This window comes from Eptatretus burgeri, chromosome 7 (assembly GCF_056783735.1).
Source record: "Eptatretus burgeri isolate ZD-2024b chromosome 7, Ebu_testis_v1, whole genome shotgun sequence".
In the NCBI taxonomy this organism is placed as follows: Eukaryota; Metazoa; Chordata; class Myxini; order Myxiniformes; family Myxinidae; genus Eptatretus; species Eptatretus burgeri.
Genome location: NC_140967.1, coordinates 69182494 through 69205135, shown reverse-complemented (window position 1 = coordinate 69205135; position 22642 = coordinate 69182494). Strand labels below are relative to the sequence as shown.

General features: G+C 43.6%; 2 long non-coding RNA genes across 8 annotated transcripts in view; one reads left to right on the top strand and one right to left on the bottom strand.

The window, feature by feature from the left end:
* The window catches only part of LOC147023490 (uncharacterized), a 153521-nt gene that overhangs the window by 50559 nt on the left and 80320 nt on the right, over positions 1–22642 (bottom strand). The window lies entirely within an intron of this gene.
* Positions 1750–19689, top strand: LOC147023491 (uncharacterized). Of its 6 annotated transcripts, none has more exons than XR_015060211.1 (3): positions 1750–1830; positions 18967–19375; positions 19558–19689. It is a non-coding gene; the product is annotated as an uncharacterized LOC147023491 (long non-coding RNA). The 6 variants fall into 6 exon arrangements; XR_015060209.1 differs by having other exon boundaries at positions 1763–1821; XR_015060210.1 differs by having other exon boundaries at positions 1825–1913.

Sequence of the window (22642 nt, the reverse complement as noted above, 5' to 3'; positions counted from 1 at the left end):
ACTGAGTGTTCTCCATCCGGGACTGTGTCACCATCATGGTGACAGACTTCCTTTTTGCAAAAAAAAATAAAAAAAATACACCCGTGCGGGAGTGACGGTCATCTCTGCGAGAAAATATATAGCCTCCTGAAGGTAGGGCATTTTTTGCAAACTTTGAAGTCACGTGACACGAAAACGAAAGCGAAATTCGAAAATCCGTCCTGACCAAATTTATATATTGTCCCATAGATTCATATGCCACAATCAAATTCAAGATTGCTTGAGAAATGTAGGAGATAGATTTTGAAAATCGTCATGTTCGCATTTTTTGCCAACTTTGAAGTCACGTGACACAAAAACGAAAGCGAATATCGAAAATCCGGCCTGACAAAATTTAGATATTGCCCCATAGATTCATATGCCACAATCAAATTCAAGATCGCTTGAGAAATGGCGGAGGAGATAGAATTTGAAAATCGTCATTTTCGCAACTTCAAAGGCCTCGTGACCTTGACCTTGACCTTCGGTGACCTTGAAAGTCATACCATCGTGTATGTCTCATCGACCTCTATCAGGATCACTAATGACCAGATCTCCCGCTTCAACTTCATTGTGAACGGACGGACGGACGGAAGCCCGACTGCCCAACTCCGTGCTCTCAGTTTTACCACCTTTTCTTTTTGGGGCGTGCCCCTTTACGAAGCCAACAAACTCCTCCCTTCAGTTTCACTTCCTTCTCTAGGCCACTCCCCCTCTCAGCACGCTGGGCAGAGTCCATTGTCTGGACAGAGGAAGGAAGAAGATGAACCCCTCGGTCCACCACCAATGTACCAATGATGAACATCTTACACCTTCCGACACACATGTAGCATCCATTTACCAAGCAACCTGGCTAAATATGCATTTGGTGGGGGGTCTGGGCTAATCCTATATTTAGTAACACACTCAGGGCCATTTCCACAACAATATATATGCATATCCATATTCTTATATATATATATATATATATATATATATATATATATATATATATATATATATATATATATATATATATATATATATATATAGTTACATATCAAAATTTATATACATATATATTGTTGCAGTTCTGGAAACCGCATCCCTCCAAGGCAATGGCATCCATCATACAGTGGTCCCCAGGCAGTTATTTCATTAATATACCTGCAGTGAGAACCTTCTCTCATGTCTAATGGGTCAAACGGGACGAAGTGCCTTGTGTGGATCTCATAGTTCGGTCTGATTATATCTCTAACTTCATTACTACTCTTTTCCTCTTATTCCTGAAATAAATCAAAGCAGGCAATGCACTCAAATGGCCTCCTGCAAAAACTGCGGCCACGCCCTTCACTGAAAGAATGCGTCCTCGCAAAAGACCAAAAGAAACAGACAATCACCACCACCGCCAGACTGTACGGAACGCATGCAGCACAGCAATAATTTTCACCCACTGTTCAGGAGGCCAAAAGCATCAACCACACGACGACGCCACCGCTGCGAGGATGCTGTGGAGAACCAAACAATAAAAGCCAAACACCGTACAGGACACAAGTGGCACGTTCTTTTCAACCCAAATCTACATCTCATAATTATATCCAATCCTTTCCTTCAATTCATGGCACGGATTAGGGTTGGCACCACGCACACCACCGCCTGTGATAAAATAACCACATGTACAGGTCTGTGAATGGAGCAAAGAGCCAATCAGCTCTCACCTAATCGACAAAACGCAGGTGGCTCGGATTATATAAATAATTGACACCTCCCACACTCCTCTAGCTGAAGAAGCTACATAAAGCAACCCAAGAAGGCCAACACAAGGTAAGCGGGGTAAGTTGGCCTTCTTGTATAATCGAGCCACCTGGGTTTAGTTGATTAGGTTAGAGCTGATTGGCTATTCCCTCCATTCACAGGTGAGAGACGTGGGTGGGTCTTTATTTATATATTGACTGCTTTTGACGTTTGTACGTGGTACACGCTTGGGAGCTTCATTGGTATGCATTGCTGTCTGCGCTATCGCTGATGATTCGCCAGTAAGTGATGAAAACCGGTCTGGGAGCTGAGGGGAGTGTATAGCACTGGGATTCTCATGTGTGTACTATGTGTGAACGTCTTTATAGTTGTTGAGGAACTCGAGGAAGGGTTCGCAACAGCAAAAGTGCTTACCTTGTGTTGGCCTTCTTGGTTTGCTTTATGCAGCTTCTTCACCTTGAGGAGTGTGGAAGTTGTCCAAAATATATATATATATATATATATATATATATATATGTGTGTGTGTGTGCGTGCTAATCTTGTTAAATACACATAAATGCTCAGTCGTGGCTCTCGTGACCGAAGTTACACACACACACACACACACACACACACACACACACACACACACACACACACACACACACACACACACACACACACACACACACACACACACACGGAATGGATCTTTCATGAAAGGATGGACAGAGAGTGTTTTTTTTTCACGCTAAAGATCTAATGCCTGTCAAGCTAACAACAGTGTGCAAAAGGCTCTGTCAGCCTTTGGATTCATGGACACCGAATGCTAGCGAACACAATATTGTTACTAGACAAACTTTTACGACTCATGTACTTGGATGCGCAGCGGCACTCATCAGCGGAGCAGGAGATAAGGTACGAGAGCCGTGCGTTGGCCTCACTCCAGCGTACAGACCGCAATCGTTTTCCGAATCCGTCGCAGGAATGCAGGCACAGAAAAGACGGAATAATCCTTTGTACAAAAAATAAATAGTAAAAGAAGCTCGCGAGCTCTCCGCCTGTGCAAGCGTGAAAGATGCTGTCACTCGACACATGATGGGAGCGATGGGTGCGAAAAACTCCGACTAAACGAGTTTGGCGCAGCATGCACTGCGGCGACACGTGGGTGTCAGTCAAATCGCGTGGAAATCGGCGGGCAAGGGTGTGCGCATACCCGGGGTGTGGGATCTGGAGGGAGCGGTGGAAGTGCGTGACTCTGCGAGGTGAGGCCAAGGACCCACGCATTGACAAGGCAAGTTGTGGCCTGGTTCCCATTCCTGGGTTTATTCGCATGCGACGTCGTGCGTGTAATTGGCTGGGGTGTATCTGGAACACAGAGATTATTATTTTTATTATTCGCCTTCCAAGCCATGATGGCTGGAAGATTATATTTCTTGCTTCGGTTTTTTTAATCATTATTGTTATTACCTTCACCACTGAAGATGGACGGAGATTATGTTTTCACCACTGTTTGTCTGTTTGTCTGTGGGTGAGCAGGATATCTCAAAACGTTGTAGGTAGATTTGGACAAAATTTGATGGAGAGTTTGGGTATGTGGCAAGAACGAATTGTTTAGATTTTGGTGAAGATCCGGATCCGGATCCAAATACTCGATTTTTTTACAGTGATTCTTCCCCATTGAGAGATCGGGCCAAAAACTATATAGAGCACAATATCTTAAACTGTGGATGGATTTAGACAAAACTTGGTGGACAGATCTGCTGTGTGACAAGGATGAATTGATTACATTTTGGAACATGCTACACGGTACACATTTACATCGAGAATTTATACCCACCCCATATCCCCATGTGAGGCCATGGCCACATAGCCTATGTTTCCCCCCACACAGTGTTGTAGATAGAGATAGAGATAGAGATAGAGAGATTGCGAGATATAGAGATAGAGATAGAGATAGAGAGATTGCGAGAGAGAGAGATAGAGATAGAGAGATTGCGAGAGAGATAGAGAGATTGCGAGAGAGAGATAGAGAGATTGCGAGAGAGAGATAGAGAGATTGCGAGAGAGAGATAGAGAGATTGTGAGATTGCGAGAGAGATAGAGAGATTGCGAGAGAGAGAGAGATAGAGATAGAGAGATTGCGAGAGAGAGATAGAGAGATTGCGAGAGAGAGATAGAGAGATTGTGAGATTGCGAGAGAGATAGAGAGATTGCGAGAGAGAGCTAGAGAGATTGCGAGAGAGATAGAGAGATTGCGAGAGAGATAGAGAGATTGCGAGAGAGATAGAGAGATTGCGAGAGAGAGATAGAGAGATTGCGAGAGAGATTGCGAGATTGCCTTTTGTAGGTATCTAAGATATGAAGCTCTTTCTAACTATTCACTGACATTAAAGATTCATACCTTCCGAGTGATGTAGAAAACTGAAATTTTGCATGCCGATGATCATCGAAGCCGGTACACCGAAAAAATTCACAGAATCATCGGACAACCTCCGTAAATGAAAATATAAATAAATTAAACAAATGCAGGTGAGTGACCCGAGACAATGGGGAAGCACAGTAATTTTGTTTGCCAATGGACATCGAAGCCGATACACCAGGAAAAATCACAGGACCATCAGAAAGCATCCGTCAATGAAAATATAAATAAATGAAAAAAATTCACACCTGAACTCTATGTCTTTTGTACCTGAGAAGGTGGAGAAGTTTCTGTCAACCCTCAACTGTGACTGAAACTGGACCGGACAGCATCAGATCACGTGTCCTACAAACGTGCTCTGCTGCTCTTGCACATCCTCTCTCTGCCTTTTCCACCCTGTCCTTTGCCTAAGGTCATCTACCATCTGCTTGGAAGTCAGCAAACATCACTGCACTACATGAAAAGGTACAAAAACATAACCCATTAATAGTCCAAGAGCATTAGGGTTTAACCTGGACATTTTTGGTAACAAGCTGATTTTTTCAGGAAAGGTCCAGGAATGTGTGTGAAATAACATACTAAAAGTCCTCATGAATCCTCCTTGAGCGTTTTCCGCAATCCAAGATGGCGTCCAAAATGGCCGCCATTTCATGTTTTTGTCTTAACTTTGCAAGTAGGTTTCCCCAAAACGCACTTTAGATGTCTAAATATATGTTTTGAAGTACAAGGAACTCAATAGAATACATTATAAGAGATGTAGAAGCACACAAGTGCCAATGCCATCACATGATTGCCATCACATGATTCTGCAATTTCTATAACACATCACAATCACAGTACTCTATAGCATGTTTACATATTGATACCTGTGAAGTTAAATTATGGATGAATCAACTCATTGTGGGGTGCCAGAATGTCTGGTAGGAATTGTATTGGGCAGAGAAAATCTCGCAAGGAAACCCGAGAGGAAAATGATGATGATAGTGGCTACTCCACAGAAATTCACTGCCATGTAATATGTGACTTGAAGACTAACTTATTTTGTTATCCCTAGATGTGCACTGCACTTGTACTGTCGCAGCCTGGTAATATATTTTATCTCCTATGACAACCAGGGATGACATCTCATAGCACTTTGTATCCAATGGAAAAGGCACTTTAAAATGTCTGCTATTATTAATAATGAATGTATACTAGCATATCACAATTTAGGAATGACATGACACACACAAAAAAGGAACCTTTTATACAAATACAGCATACATGTACCAATAGGAAGGAGTGTCATACACTCTCTGATTTCTATCATACTATAATTCTTTTCATCTGCATGAAACAAATAAAATGATTCAATACAATGTTTTAGGTGTAACGATAGACTACTCCACAGAAATTCCCTGTCAAGTGATATTACACAGTACTGTGTAGTACATGCATGAAGACACAAATTTTGATCATGCATTTAGTCTGGGTACCAAAAATAATAGTTTTACTTCCTTAATGATAATGGAATGTTTCAAATAGAACTCACCTCATGGTAGACATCAACTGCATCTTGTTGGTAAAAAAGGTTAGCACCAAGTTTTCAATTTCCGAGCTTTAGGTGACGAAAATGGACCATATGGCAAATTTATGTCGCCCTGTCTGTTTAGCATCAAACTGATGGTACAATGTTTCCCTCGTAATGTCATAAGCGATTAAGGGCACACTTCTAGACTTTAACATTCAAATTGATTTGAATACTGTATGCACAGCAACCACATTTATAATTGAAATGTTTGTTGAATATTTTCAGGATGAAATATCACAGTTAATTAATTAATGATAAATATTTAAACAATTTTGAGATAAAATTGTTAATGACGGCCATTTTGGACACCATTTTGGATTTTTGGAAGAGCTCAAACAGTTTTATTGGTACTTGCGTGCTTCAACATCTCTTAAGATGTATTCTAATGAGTTCCTCATACTTCAAAACATATATGTAGACATTTAAAGTGTGTTTTGGGGAAACCTGCTTGCAAAGTTATGAGAAAAACAGAAGAGGCGGCCATTTTGGACGCCATCTTGGATTTTGGAAAACGCTCAAGGAGGATTTATGAGGACTTTTAGTATGTTATTCTAGACATATTCCTGAACCTATCCTGAAAAAATCAGCTTGTTACCAAAAATGTCCAGGTTAGGGCCTATTTTGACCTAATGCTCTTGGACTATAACTACAGACTAATTAACTTATTCCAATCATCAGCAAGGTCATGGAATCCATTATCGTAGCTGATATAAAATCATTCCTTTTCTCAAACAACCTCATCTCAGATAATCAATTCAGATTTAGACCAGGTCACTGTACTTTGGACATGCTGCTTCAACTGTCCAAACAATGGATGGTGGCCCTCAATGTCAGACATGAGATCAAGACCGTTTCTCCGGACACATCTTGAGCTTTCGATACAGTCTGGCACCACACCTTGCTCTTCAAGCTCTCTGCCTATGGCATCCAAGGCCAACTCCACACATGGCTTACTGACTTCCTCCACTCTCATAACCCATATGCGGCACTCAATGGAATCCTTTCATCTCCTCTCCCTGTCCGAGCTGGAGTGACCCAAGGCAGTGTTCTACACCCAATCCTCTTCCTCATCTTCATCAATGATCTCTCTGACTCTGGAAAATCCTCTTTATCTATTTGTTGATGAGTCCACCGTCTCCCGTGACACCCCTCATCCTTCAGACAGGCTGACTGCAGCCTCTTCCCTCTTCAGACAGGCAGGCTGCACATCTTCCCTCTCTTCAGGCCTTGAAAAAAAAATCAAAAACTGGTCAAACACGTCAAGTATGTCTTTTAACGCTGAGAAATCCCAAACTCTCACTTTGTCTCCCTGAAAAGACCGCACCACAAACCCTTCCATCAACTTTCTCAACAACCCTCTCAAAGAAGTCCAGTCATTCAAACTCTTCGGTCTCACTCTCAGTTATGATCCCACTTGAGCAAACTACATTTCAAAGTTGATCTGCAAAGCAATTCAACAACTGGGCATCCTCCATCATGCAAGTCCTTCCTTGGCACACCTGAACTCCTATCCACCTTCAAGGCTTTCATCTGCAGCTTGATAGAATACTGCTTTCCCCTCTGGGCTGGCTCCACTGCCTCCCACCTTGATACAGTGAAAACCAAGGCCTTCAACATCATTGGAATTTCCCATGTTCAAGCAGAGTCAATGAGCCTATCACTTCGCCATCGCCGACAGGTCTCTGTGTTCTTCCATCTTTCTGGTCTTGCACCCTCTGTCCAATCCATGCTTTGTCCCCCGCTCCTCCAGGTATCTGCAGGGGGGCACACAGTCCACCATAAACCCCCCTTTTAGAAAACTCCCAAAATCCAGAATTACTGCTCACCTCCACTCATTTGTTCTTCTCTTTTCCCACCAGTGAAACTTCCACATTCTTTTCAATCTCCATCTTCTGTCCAGGTCTTCAAGACAGCTGTTCACCACCATCTCATCTCCCCCATCCAAAGCCATGTATGTTATTTTCTACACCGGTTAAACCACCCCACCCTCCTCCCAAAATTTCACTTCTTTATCCATCTTGTCCACCCCTTTCTTTCTACCTTACCCATCAACATTACCCAAATCTCTCCATTGTCCGTCTCGGTCTATTTTCTCCATCGGCCCTTCTGTTGGCATTTCCTGCTTTTCTTTCTGCTGTTCCTTTTTAGGTCATCTCTTCGAGCATGACCTAATAATATTGGTGTTGAGAGGAGAGGTGACGATCCGTCCGTCCGTTCACAATGAAGTGAAGCGGGAGATCTGGTCATTAGTGATCCTGATAGAGGTCGATGAGATGTACACGACGGTGACTTTCAAGGTCACCGAAGGTCAAGGTCAAGGTCACGAGGCCTTTGAAGTTGCGAAAATGACGATTTTCAAATTCTATCTCCTCCGCCATTTCTCAAGCGATCTTGAATTTGATTGTGGCATATGAATCTATGGGGCAATATCTAAATTTTGATCAGGCCGGATTTTCGATATTCGCTTTCGTTTTCGTGTCACGTGACTATCCCCTGCACGGGGATAATTATTTATGTTTCATCCTGATCTGTTCTGTGTTCAAGCCATTCCATGAGTCTTGACTCCGTATACAAAAAAAAGGACCTGTGTTTATACACACTCGTCTTTCAGCTGTTTTGAACTGTCTAGCCTCAGTTCAAATCTCAACCCAGCTTGGGGTTTATTATCCAGTCGGCACTGTGCCTAGGGACTATGAAAAAAAAATTTTGACCATCTTTTTTCAGGACAAAAACTAACAAAGATTTCTCCCTTGAATATATGAAAACGTAAAGAAATATATATATATATATATATATACATATATATATATATATATATATATATATATATATATATATGTTTACATACACACACCCGGACCCCGGCAGTCGCAGTTCCACCATTTGCGGGTTCCGTGTATTTGCGGGTTCCGCATATCCGCGGTTGATAATTTGGAAAATTCTCTGACATTCACGGGAAATTGCCCAGCATATTCGCGGTTTTCGCAACAATATATTTTTTTCATGAGATGTGAGAATAACACAGTTCTAAAACATATCTTCCACGAGCCACGCACAAACCATCTGGATGTACGTATAGTATAATACTGTACATACACAAAAAACATATCTTCCATGAGCCGTGACCATGACCTGCTTCCTGTATGTATAGTGCAGCTTCGTGGGATATTTAATTTAAAAGGTACATGATGATGATGATGTTTTCTTCGTTTCACAGTATGGTATGGTATCGTTAAGAGACTTTAAAATGCATTCTTCAATAAATTGGAAATGGTACCTGATGTCGTTTTTTTTATTTTTAAACATTTTTAATGCACTGTAATCATGCATTCATGGTCGAAAACATTATAAACTTTAAAAACTTTCCCCTTTGAACCAGGAACCACATTAACTAATAACATTATCCCTCTTGCCCCCATTGTACCAATTCCCCGACTTTGGTGGTGAAACCATTTGCGGCCGTTTTCATGAACCAGTAATTGCCACAAACCAATAACGTTATCCCCCATTGTCCCCATTGTACCAGACAGAACACTCGCGAATTTTACCCCGACACTCGCGGATTTTACCCCGGCACTCGCGGATTTTACCCCGGCACTCGCGGATTTTACCCCGGCACTCGCGGATTTTACCCCGGCACCGCGGATTTTACCCTGAGACTCGCGGATTTTACCCCGACACTCGCGGATTTTACCCCGACACTCGCGGATTTTACCCCGACACTCGCGGATTTTACCCCGACACTCGCGGATTTTACCCCGACACTCGCGGATTTTACCCCGACACTCGCGGATTTTACCCCGACACTCGCGGATTTTACCCCGGCACTCGCGGATTTTACCCCGGCACTCGCGGATTTTACCCCGGCACTCGCGGATTTTACCCCGGCACTCGCGGATTTTACCCCGGCACTCGCGGATTTTTCCCCGACACTCGCGGATTTTACCCCGGCACTCGCGGATTTTTCCCCGACACTCGCGGATTTTTCCCCGACACTCGCGGATTTTTCCCCGACACTCGCGGATTTTTCCCCGGCACTCGCGGATTTTTCCCCGACACTCTCGGATTTTACCCCGGCACTCGCGGATTTTACCCCGGCACTCGCGGATTTTACCCCGGCACTCGCGGATTTTACCCCGGCACTCGCGGATTTTACCCCGGCACTCGCGGATTTTACCCCGGCACTCGCGGATTTTACCCCGGCACTCGCGGATTTTACCCCGGCACTCGCGGATTTTACCCCGGCACTCGCGGATTTTACCCCGGCACTCGCGGATTTTACCCCGGCACTCGCGGATTTTACCCCGGCACTCGCGGATTTTACCCCGGCACTCGCGGATTTTACCCCGGCACTCGCGGATTTTACCCCGGCACTCGCGGATTTTACCCCGGCACTGTGGATTTTACCCCGACACTCGCGGATTTTACCCCGACACTCGCGGATTTTACCCCGACACTCGCGGATTTTACCCCGACACTCGCGGATTTTACCCCGGCACTCGCGGATTTTACCCCGGCACTCGCGGATTTTTCCCCGGCACTCGCGGATTTTTCCCCGGCACTCGCGGATTTTTCCCCGGCACTCGCGGATTTTACCCCGACACTCGCGGATTTTACCCCGACACTCGCGGATTTTACCCCGACACTCGCGGATTTTACCCCGACACTCGCGGATTTTACCCCGACACTCGCGGATTTTACCCCGACACTCGCGGATTTTACCCCGACACTCGCGGATTTTACCCCGACACTCGCGGATTTTACCCCGACACTCGCGGATTTTACCCCGACACTCGCGGATTTTACCCCGACACTCGCGGATTTTACCCCGACACTCGCGGATTTTACCCCGACACTCGCGGATTTTACCCCGACACTCGCGGATTTTACCCCGACACTCGCGGATTTTACCCCGACACTCGCGGATTTTTCCCCGACACTCGCGGATTTTTGTCTCTTTCCACAGCATTTTCGTGAGATTTTACCCCGACACTCGCGGATTTTACCCCGACACTCGTGGATTTTACCCCGACACTCGTGGATTTTACCCCGACACTCGCGGATTCTTCCCCGACATTCGCAGATTTTTGTCTCTTTCCACAGCATTTTTGTGAGATTTTACCCTTGTACTCGTGGATTTTACTCCAACAGTCACGGAGTTTTGTCTCTTTCCACAGCCTTTTCGTGAAATTTTCCTAGATATTGGTGAGATTTTACCCCGACACTCGTGGATTTTACCCCGACACTCGCGGATTTTAACCCGACATTCGCAGATTTTTGTCTCTTTCCACAGCATTTTTGTGAGATTTTACCCTGACACTCGCAGATTTTACCCCAACATTCGCAGATTTTTTGTCCCTTTCCACAGCATTTTTGTGATATTTTAACCTGACATCCGCGGATTTTACCCCAACATTCGCAGATTTTTGTCCCTTTCCACTGCATTTTTGTGATATTTTACCCTAACACTCGCGGATTTTACCCCAACATTCGCTGATTTTTTGTCCCTTTCCACAGCATTTTTGTGATATTTTACCCCGACACTCGCGGATTTTACCCCGACATTTGCAGATATTTGTCTCTTTTCACAGCATTTTCGTGAGACTTTCCCTGACATTCGTGAGATTTTCCCCAACATTCAGGAGATTTTACCCCAACATTCACAGATTTTTGTCTCTTTCCACAGCATTTTCGTGAGATGTTCCCCGACATTTGTGAGATTTTACCCCAACATTCACGGATTTTTGTCTCTTTCCACAGCATTTTCGTGAGATTTTCACCGACATTCATGAGATATTCCCCAACATTCGGGACACTTTATCCCAACATTCACGGATTTTTTGTCCCTTTCCACAGCATTTTTGTGATATTTTTCCCTGACACTCACGGATTTTACACCAACATTCGCAGATTTTTGTCTCTTTCCACAGAATTTTTGTGAGATTTTACCCTGACACTCTGGATTTTACCCCAACACTCGCGGATTTTACCCCGACACTCGCGGATTTTACCCCGACACTCGCGGATTTTACCCCGACACTCGCGGATTTTACCCCGACACTCGCGGATTTTACCCCGACACTCGCGGATTTTACCCCGACACTCGCGGATTTTACCCCGACACTCGCGGATTTTACCCCGACACTCGCGGATTTTACCCCGACACTCGCGGATTTTTGTCTCTTTCCACAGCATTTTCGTGAGATTTTACCCTTACACTCGCGGATTTTACCCCGACACTCGCGGATGCTACCCCGACACTCGCGGATTTTACCCCGACACTCGCGGATTTTACCCCGACACTCGTGGATTTTACCCCGACACTCGTGGATTTTACCCCGACACTCGTGGATTTTACCCCGACACTCGTGGATTCTTCCCGGACATTCGCAGATTTTTGTCTCTTTCCACAGCATTTTTGTGAGATTTTACCCTTGTACTCGTGGATTTTACTCCAACAGTCACGGATTTTTGTCTCTTTCCACAGCCTTTTCATGAAATTTTCCTAGATATTGGTGAGATTTTACCCTGACACTCGTGGATTTTACCCCGACACTCGTGGATTTTACCCCGACACTCGTGGATTTTACCCCGACACTCGCGAATTTTACCCTGACATTCGCAGATTTTTGTCTCTTTCCACAGCATTTTTGTGAGATTTTACCCTGACACTCGCAGATTTTACCCCAACATTCGCAGATTTTTTGTCCCTTTCCACAGCATTTTTGTGATATTTTAACCTGACACCCGCGGATTTTACCCCAACATTCGCAGATTTTTGTCCCTTTCCACAGCATTTTTGTGATATTTTAACCTGACACCCGCGGATTTTACCCCAACATTCGCAGATTTTTGTCCCTTTGCACTGCATTTTTGTGATATTTTACCCTAACACTCGCGGATTTTACCCCAACATTCGCAGATTTTTTGTCCCTTTCCACAGCATTTTTGTGATATTTACCCCGACACTCGCGGATTTTACCCCGACATTTGCAGATATTTGTCTCTTTCCACAGCATTTTCGTGAGACTTTCCCTGACATTCGTGAGATTTTCCCCAACATTCAGGAGATTTTACCCCAACATTCACAGATTTTTGTCTCTTTCCGCAGCATTTTCGTGAGATGTTCCCCGACATTTGTGAGATTTTACCCCAACATTCACAGATTTTTGTCTCTTTCCACAGCATTTTCGTGAGATGTTCCCCGACATTTGTGAGATTTTACCCCAACATTCACGGATTTTTGTCTCTTTCCACAGCATTTTCGTGAGATTTTCACCGACATTCATGAGATATTCCCCAACATTCGGGACACTTTATCCCAACATTCACGGATTTTTTGTCCCTTTCCACAGCATTTTTGTGATATTTTTCCCTGACACTCACGGATTTTACACCAACATTCGCAGATTTTTGTCTCTTTCCACAGAATTTTTGTGGGATTTTACCCCGACACTCGCGGATTTTACCCCGACACTCGCGGATTTTACCCCGACACTCGCGGATTTTACCCCGACACTCGCGGATTTTACCCCGACACTCGCGGATTTTACCCCGACACTCGCGGATTTTACCCCGACACTCGCGGATTTTACCCCGACACTCGCGGATTTTACCCCGACACTCGCGGATTTTACCCCGACACTCGCGGATTTTTGTCTCTTTCCACAGCATTTTCGTGAGATTTTACCCTTACACTCGCGGATTTTACCCCGACACTCGCGGATGCTACCCCGACACTCGCGGATGCTACCCCGACACTCGCGGATTTTACCCCGACACTCGCGGATTTTACCCCGACACTCGTGGATTCTTCCCCGACATTCGCAGATTTTTGTCTCTTTCCACAGCATTTTTGTGAGATTTTACCCTTGTACTCGTGGATTTTACTCCAACAGTCACGGATTTTTGTCTCTTTCCACAGCCTTTTCATGAAATTTTCCTAGATATTGGTGAGATTTTACCCTGACACTCGTGGATTTTACCCCGACACTCGTGGATTTTACCCCGACACTCGTGGATTTTACCCCGACACTCGCGAATTTTACCCTGACATTCGCAGATTTTTGTCTCTTTCCACAGCATTTTTGTGAGATTTTACCCTGACACTCGCAGATTTTACCCCAACATTCGCAGATTTTTTGTCCCTTTCCACAGCATTTTTGTGATATTTTAACCTGACACCCGCGGATTTTACCCCAACATTCGCAGATTTTTGTCCCTTTCCACAGCATTTTTGTGATATTTTAACCTGACACCCGCGGATTTTACCCCAACATTCGCAGATTTTTGTCCCTTTGCACTGCATTTTTGTGATATTTTACCCTAACACTCGCGGATTTTACCCCAACATTCGCAGATTTTTTGTCCCTTTCCACAGCATTTTTGTGATATTTACCCCGACACTCGCGGATTTTACCCCGACATTTGCAGATATTTGTCTCTTTCCACAGCATTTTCGTGAGACTTTCCCTGACATTCGTGAGATTTTCCCCAACATTCAGGAGATTTTACCCCAACATTCACAGATTTTGGTCTCTTTCCGCAGCATTTTCGTGAGATGTTCCCCGACATTTGTGAGATTTTACCCCAACATTCACGGATTTTTGTCTCTTTCCACAGCATTTTCGTGAGATTTTCACCGACATTCATGAGATATTCCCCAACATTCGGGAGATTTTATCCCAACATTCACGGATTTTTTGTCCCTTTCCACAGCATTTTTGTGATATTTTTCCCTGACACTCGCGGATTTTACCCCAACATTCGCAGATTTTTGTCTCTTTCCACAGCATTTTTGTGAGATTTTACCCTGACACTCGTGGATTTTACCCCAACACTCGCGGATTTTATCCCCACACTCGCGGATTTTACCCCGACACTCGCAGATTTTACCCCGACACTCGCGGATTTTACCCCGACACTCGCGGATTTTACCCCGACACTCGCGGATTTTACCCCGACATTTGCAGATATTTGTCTCTTTCCACAGCATTTTCGTGAGACTTTCCCTGACATTCGTGAGATTTTCCCCAGCATTCAGGAGATTTTACCCCAACATTCACAGATTTTTGTCTCTTTCCCCAGCATTTTTGTGAGATTTTTCCCGACATTCGTGAGATTTTACCCCAACATTCACGGATTTTTGTCTCTTTCCACAGCATTTTCGTGAGATATTCCCCAACATTCGGGAGATTTTATCCCAACATTCACGGATTTTTTGTCCCTTTCCACAGCATTTTTGTGAGATTTTACCCTGACACTCGCGGATTTTACCCCAGCATTCGCAGATTTTTGTCTCTTTCCACAGCATTTTCGTGAGATTTTACCCTGACACTCGTGGATTGTACCCTGACACTCGCGGATTTTACCCCGACACTCACGGATTTTACCCCGACACTCGCGGATTTTACCCCAACATTTGCAGATATTTGTCTCTTTCCACAGCATTTTCATGAGACTTTCCCTGACATTCGTGAGATTTTTCCCAACATTCAGGAGATTTTACCCCAACATTCACAGATTTTTGTCTCTTTCCACAGCATTTTCGTGAGATTTTCCCCGACATTCATGAGATATTCCCCAACATTCGGAAGATTTTATCCCAACATTCACGGATTTTTTGTCCCTTTCCACAGCATTTTTGTGAGATTTTACCCCGACACTCGCGGATTTTACCCCAGCATTCGCAGATATTTGTCTCTTTCCACAGCATTTTCGTGAGACTTTCCCTGACATTCGTGAGATTTTCCCCAACATTCAGGAGATTTTAACCCAACATTCACAGATTTTTGTCTCTTTCCACAGCATTTTCGTGAGATTTTCCCCGACATTCGTGAGATTTTACCCCAACATTCACGGATTTTTGTCTCTTTCCCCAGCATTTTCGTGAGATTTTTCCCGACATTCGTGAGATTTTACCCCAACATTCACGGATTTTTGTCTCTTTCCACAGCATTTTCGTGAGATTTTCCCCGACATTCATGAGATATTCCCCAACATTCGGGAGATTTTATCCCAACATTCACGGATTTTTTGTCCCTTTCCACAGCATTTTTGTGAGATTTTACCCTGACACTCGCGGATTTTACCCCAGCACTCGCAGATTTTTGTCTCTTTCCACAGCATTTTCGTGAGATTTTACCCTGACACTCGCGGATTTCACCCCCACACTCATGGATTTTACCCCAACATTTGTGAGATTTTACCCTCACACTCGCGGATTTTACCCCGACACTCGCGGATTTTACCCCAACATTTGCAGATATTTGTCTCTTTCCACAGCATTTTCGTGAGACTTTCCCTGACATTCGTGAGATTTTCCCCAACATTCAGAAGATTTTACCCCAACATTCACAGATTTTTGTCTCTTTCCACAGCATTTTCGTGAGATTTTCCCCGACATTCGTGAGATTTTACCCCAACATTCACGGATTTTTGTCTCTTTCCACAACATTTTCGTGAGATTTTCCCCGACATTCATGAGATATTCCCCAACATTCGGGAGATTTTATCCCAACATTCACGGATTTTTTGTCCCTTTCCACAGCATTTTTGTGAGATTTTACCCCGACACTCGCGGATTTTACCCCAGCATTCGCAGATATTTGTCTCTTTCCACAGCATTTTCGTGAGACTTTCCCTGACATTCGTGAGATTTTCCCCAACATTCAGGAGATTTTACCCCAACATTCACAGATTTTTGTCTCTTTCCACAGCATTTTCGTGAGATTTTCCCCGACATTCATGAGATTTTACCCCAACATTCACGGATTTTTGTCTCTTTCCACAGAATTTTTGTGAGATTTTCCCCGACATTCATGAGATATTCCCCAACATTCAGGAGATTTTATCCAAACATTCACGGATTTTTTGTCCCTTTCCACAGCATTTGTGAGATTTTCCCCGACATTCGTGAGATTTTACCCCAACATTCACGGATTTTTGTCTCTTTCCCCAGCATTTTCGTGAGATTTTTCCCGACATTCGTGAGATTTTACCCCAACATTCACGGATTTTTGTCTCTTTCCACAGCATTTTCGTGAGATTTTCCCCAACATTCGGGAGATTTTATCCCAACATTCACGGATTTTTTGTCCCTTTCCACAGCATTTTTGAGATTTTACCCTGACACTCGCGGATTTTACCCCAGCATTCGCAGATTTTTGTCTCTTTCCACAGCATTTTCGTGAGATTTTCCCCGACATTCATGAGATATTCCCCAACATTCGGGAGATTTTATCCCAACATTCACGGATTTTTTGTCCCTTTCCACAGCATTTTTGAGATTTTACCCTGACACTCGCGGATTTTACCCCAGCATTCGCAGATTTTTGTCTCTTTCCACAGCATTTTCATGAGATTTTACCCTGACACTCGCGGATTTCACCCCCACACTCATGGATTTTACCCCAACATTTGTGAGATTTTACCCTCACACTCGCGGATTTTACCCCAACACTTGCAGATTTTACCCCAACATTTGCAGATATTTGTCTCTTTCCACAGCATTTTCGTGAGACTTTCCCTGACATTCGTGAGATTTTCCCCAACATTCAGGAGATTTTACCCCAACATTCACAGATTTTTGTCTCTTTCCACAGCATTTTCGTGAGATTTTCCCCGACTTTCGTGATATTTTACCCCAACATTCACGGATTTTTGTCTCTTTCCACAGCATTTTCGTGAGATTTTCCCCGACATTCATGAGATATTCCCCAACATTCGGGAGATTTTATCCCAACATTCACGGATTTTTTGTCCCTTTCCACAGCATTTTTGTGAGATTTTACCCCGACACTCACGGATTTTACCCCAGCATTCGCAGATATTTGTCTCTTTCCACAGCATTTTCGTGAGACTTTCCCTGACATTCGTGAGATTTTCCCCAACATTCAGGAGATTTTACCCCAACATTCACAGATTTTTGTCCCTTTCCACAGCATTTTCGTGAGATTTTCCCCGACATTCATGAGATATTCCCCAACATTCGGGAGATTTTATCCCAACATTCACGGATTTTTTGTCCCTTTCCACAGCATTTTTGTGAGATTTTACCCCGACACTCGCGGATTTCACCCACACACTCATGGATTTTACCCCAACATTTGTGAGCTTTTACCCCCACACTCGCGGATTTTACCCCGACACTCGCGTATTTTACCCCTACACTCGCGGATTTTACCCCAACATTTGCAGATATTTGTCTCTTTCCACAGCATTTTCGTGAGATTTTCCCCAACATTCGTGAAATTTTCCCCAACATTCGTGAGATTTTACCCCAACATTCACAGATTTTTGTCTCTTTCCACAGCATTTTCGTGAGATTTTCCCCGACATTCGTGAGATTTTCCCCAACATTCAGGAGATTTTATCCCAACATTCACGGTTTTTGTCTCTTTCCACAGCATTTTTGTGAGATTTTCCCTGACATTCGCAGATTTTTCGTGGGTTGGGAAATCCCAGGAACCCCCCTCATTTCCCATTGAAACAATGCCCCCACATTCACGGTTTCAACATTCTTGGATTTCCCCAGAATGCATTTCCTGTGAATGTCGAGGTCCTGATGTGTATACATCGATAGGCACAGTGTATATATGATATTCAAGATAATTTTGATCACTCATTTTCCCATACAAATCGATCCCCATAAAAATGCATCCACCAAAATGCCTATAAGACCTCAATCCGGCCCTGGACCGGGCTATTAAAAAGTCACACTTGTGTTTCACATGCAAGGTGAGGGAGGCATCAATTTGGAAGGATGTTAAACCGGATGATCCGCTTGTCAACACTGATCATTGATGGGTGTTAAAGATCCTACGGTGTGTTTCCCTGAAGAGTCGGTGAGTCATCACTGGCGTCCTGAACGAATTCCAAATTCATGACACCGTCAGTCGAACCTCAGGCCTGACCAGCCGGTTTGTGATGGACTCGAGTCAAAAATGTTCCCCGGTTGACCCTACAAGAAGGTGGGATTAATTGAGAGCGTTAAAAAGTTGGAGAGACCACCGCAAGTGCATACGTAATAAATATATTCCGTCTAATGTCATGCTGAATCTCAGGACTGTCAGGCAAGGGCTCATATTGATTTTAATTAAATAAATGTATATATATATATATATATATATATATATATATATATATATATATATATATATATATATATATATATATATCATCACTTGGGTACATTACTGACATGTACAAGGATTAAACCCTTTTATCCCAACATCGTCCACAGGCAATTTTGTTGAAGCAGAATTAGCGGCGTTGGCATGCAGGAAGAAGAATGCAGCGAAGCCTTTGGAGAATACCCAGGCCGGAAATCCGGATGCTTTACTATCCACAAAGTCAGCAAGCTCAAACATCCTGCTGAGATAATCTGAGAGATTCGTGATTCAGTGACGGAAACCGATAGGTGATCATGTACCTACCTCCAAACATCGAACCATCATGGAGATCAATACCTCCATATCACAGTTTGCTGTTTTAATTTTTATTACGTCACTCAATTAATGATGTGCGCAGACAGAAAAAGGCAACCGTTCCGATCTGGGAAAGCTGAGCCACACATCGCCACCCGAACACCATGTACGATCAGGGACGTTCAAAATCGTACCACCAACGAGGAGCTCGTCATCGCCCCTGAGGCACGCCAAGGTTTCAACAACAAAAAAATTATTATTATTATTTATATAAATGCTTCTCATATTTTTTTTGGTTGTTGTTGCCAAGTTTTGGATTACATTGTGATCGTATCTCAATCGTATAACTTTTTTCACCGGTCCTCCCCACTATAAATACATACTTTTCTGTTTTTTACCCCCAACAGAGCACGCAGCACAACACACTCCAACATGCCAACTCAACCGAATCGATGTACCCTCTATTCTCAGCGTCTCCAAACGATTTCTTTTGAAACAACTCGACTTAAAACTTTTCAATAAACCTTTTTTTTATCTTCGCAACTCTTCTATGGTTCCTTCTTGAATTAATCAAGAGTCCTTACTCTGACACACTATTTTGATGGTGGACTATTCCAAATAACCAGCCATACCCATACCCTCTCTCCTCCTTTTTATGTCATGTAGGCTTACTGTGAGTTTGGGGGTCAATGATGTGTGTGTGTAATAATGTTTGATTGACCAAAGTCTTTTAGGAAGTAGCTCACCAGGTCTGACGTTCGAATGAAGCTGGATGGGCTGGAGGTTGGAGAGGTTAGTGACACACAACTCTTCGTCGAAAGACATCGTGACGTATTAAAAGGTCCAGTAGCTAATGGTCGTAGACGGCTCTCAAAGTTAACATCCATCCGAGAGTCGGGGCTTTCCTTGTTTGTAATATTCCCTGCCTGTGCGTGCGAGCACAAGTGAAGACGCCACTCTTCTTTTACGGCTACAGTTATTCCCACGCTCCTGTGGAGTTGGCCGTGGGAAGCTTGGCCCAAGTCTTTCACGAATCGGCTGGCCAGGCCTGACGTTCCACTCAGGTTAAGTCAGGAATTTGGAATTTGGTCAAGATGCCGGCGAGAGCTCACCTACTCTTCACGAAAGACTTGACGTCCGGTTTGTGATGACGTTCGGTTCACCTACCTACTCTTCTTTAATCGAACGAAGACTAGACATGTCAAAATGGAGTGAGTGCGATACCTCTGGACCATCGTGGCACACTTCATGAACAGAGATCAAATTCATTGTTCTGTGCGGGAGAGGTTCTGAGGATTCGGTAGGACTGACAAACTCGTTGGGGTGCGTGCATGGAGTGCATCACACGTGTGTCGAAGTCGTGTCGTCCTGAGCCGGCAAGAATGTTTCAAGGAATGTCACTTTTCGGGGAAAAGTCTCTGGATGCGTTGTCATGGATACCAAGTCCCTATTTACTCGTTTTAAAAGTTTTTGCTCCGATGTTCATTGAAATCTGTAGAGACTAGCTCACACATCACAAAGGTGAGTGGGGGTCATCAGCAAGAACTCTCAGACCCATTAAATGTAGTTGTAACTGGTACTCCACTGTTTTCCATTCTCCCAACGAATAAATCTTGATTTTTTTTTTCAACCATAAACACCCCATTTCCCCCCCCTCTCCCCAACGTCCTTCCTTCCCTCCTTCTCCTCTTCTATAATATTCTGTATCCTATATAACCTTTGCCCCACTCCGTGTATTTCCCTTTACTTTCTTATTATCTTGCCAAAACGAAGTTTTTGCAAGATATGTTAGTCAGCTTGTATGTTTTGTTTGTTTGTTTGTTTGTTTGTCTGTAATCACGTATAAAAAATTCTACAGAGCACAGTTATCATTGGAAATTTTTGTAACTTCGCATATCAGAGGCCTATAGAGGTCCCTTTCAGCGCATAAAATTTTGAAGGTCAAGGTCAAAGGTCAAGGTCACTTTGGCACAAATCAGGGGAGTCGACGATTTTTTTTTGAGTAATTTTGATCGGATCGTCTTCAAACTTCATGGGAATATAGTTCATGGTCTAGCGCTCAGCTGATTAATTTTTGGTGGCGATTGGCCTTGACCTTCATGGTTAGCGCCTAAGGTCAAACATATTTGACCCCAAGGTCAAATTTTCAAGTTTTAGGAACCATCTCGTGTAGTACCTCAAATTGAACACCTTGATGAGTGCTTTCTAGATATGTCAAGCTTGAGACATTATGACGTCATTTGGTGACGGTATGAGGCAAACGCATATTTTTCATGGTTACTCTGTAGAACGATTCTCAACGGAATCTCTCGTTGGCAGATATTCCTCAAGGAGTCGCTCCTGGTGGATAGCAGCTCTGTTTACCTCAGTGTGACCTTAAAGAAGTCACACGGGGTCACCTTTTGGCAAGATACGGGTCACCCTGCAGGTGACATTGGTTTATTTTTCTGTTTCTCAAATCCCCTCCCAAGCCACAAAACGGTTAACATCATATATGTGACATGTACATGATCAATGACGTCACAAGTGTGTGCTCGAAATAAATTTGGCTCGAAATAAATCCCGTAAGAGCATGCCCTTCTCTTCAAGTACTTGGCTTTTCAGTGGGTGATTTATTATTATTAATATTATTACCACTAAATGTCGTTTTTAGATCCTCGTGGAGGATCTCGAAGTCTTACTCACGTTGCTGTTCTTTGTCTTCTTGTGGACTTTTTTGTTTCACAGCCTACAGTTTCCATCGAAACTTCGTGAAACTTGGCAAACATATGTAAAAATACCCTGCACAGACAGTAACCATCTCCGATTTTGAAAAAATTCCTCCTAGAAAAAAATTTATGACGTCAAAATATCTCTGCTAATGGAAATCGCTCAAAAAATTATCTCCGAAACTCGGCAAGCTTTTTGAATTCTGTTTGCGGGGATCGAACAGGGCATTAGCAGAGATGAATTACCGCACATATGATACATCACTATGACGTCATATCAATTTTATGACGTCATTCCTATTTTTTGACTTTTTGTTTCACAACCCAGAGTTTTCATCGGATCTTCGTGAAACTTGCCATGTATATGCAGAAAGCCCACGCGCAGGCAGTAACCATCCCCGATTTTGGAAATTCTTCCTAGAAAAAAAAGTTGACGTCATAATATCGCCGCTAATGGAAATCGCCTATACAATTATCTCCGAAACTAGGCAAGCTGTTTGAATTTTGTTTGCGGGAATCAAGTCGGGCATTAGCACAGATAATTTATCGCAAACCCGATACATCGCAATGACGTCATATTCGTTTTTATGACGTCATCATTAAGAGGACGAGGATATTAGCTCATTCGAGCTTTTTGAGTTTGTTTTCAGGCAGCCCTGAAGAAGCTTTGACAGGCCACCCATGGACCCAAAGCAAGGCCAATACCCGTGGGTTGATTTTCGTTGTTCATCACGTTTACTATTTCGGGCAAGGTTAATGAATGCCTCCCCCCCCCCCCCGCACT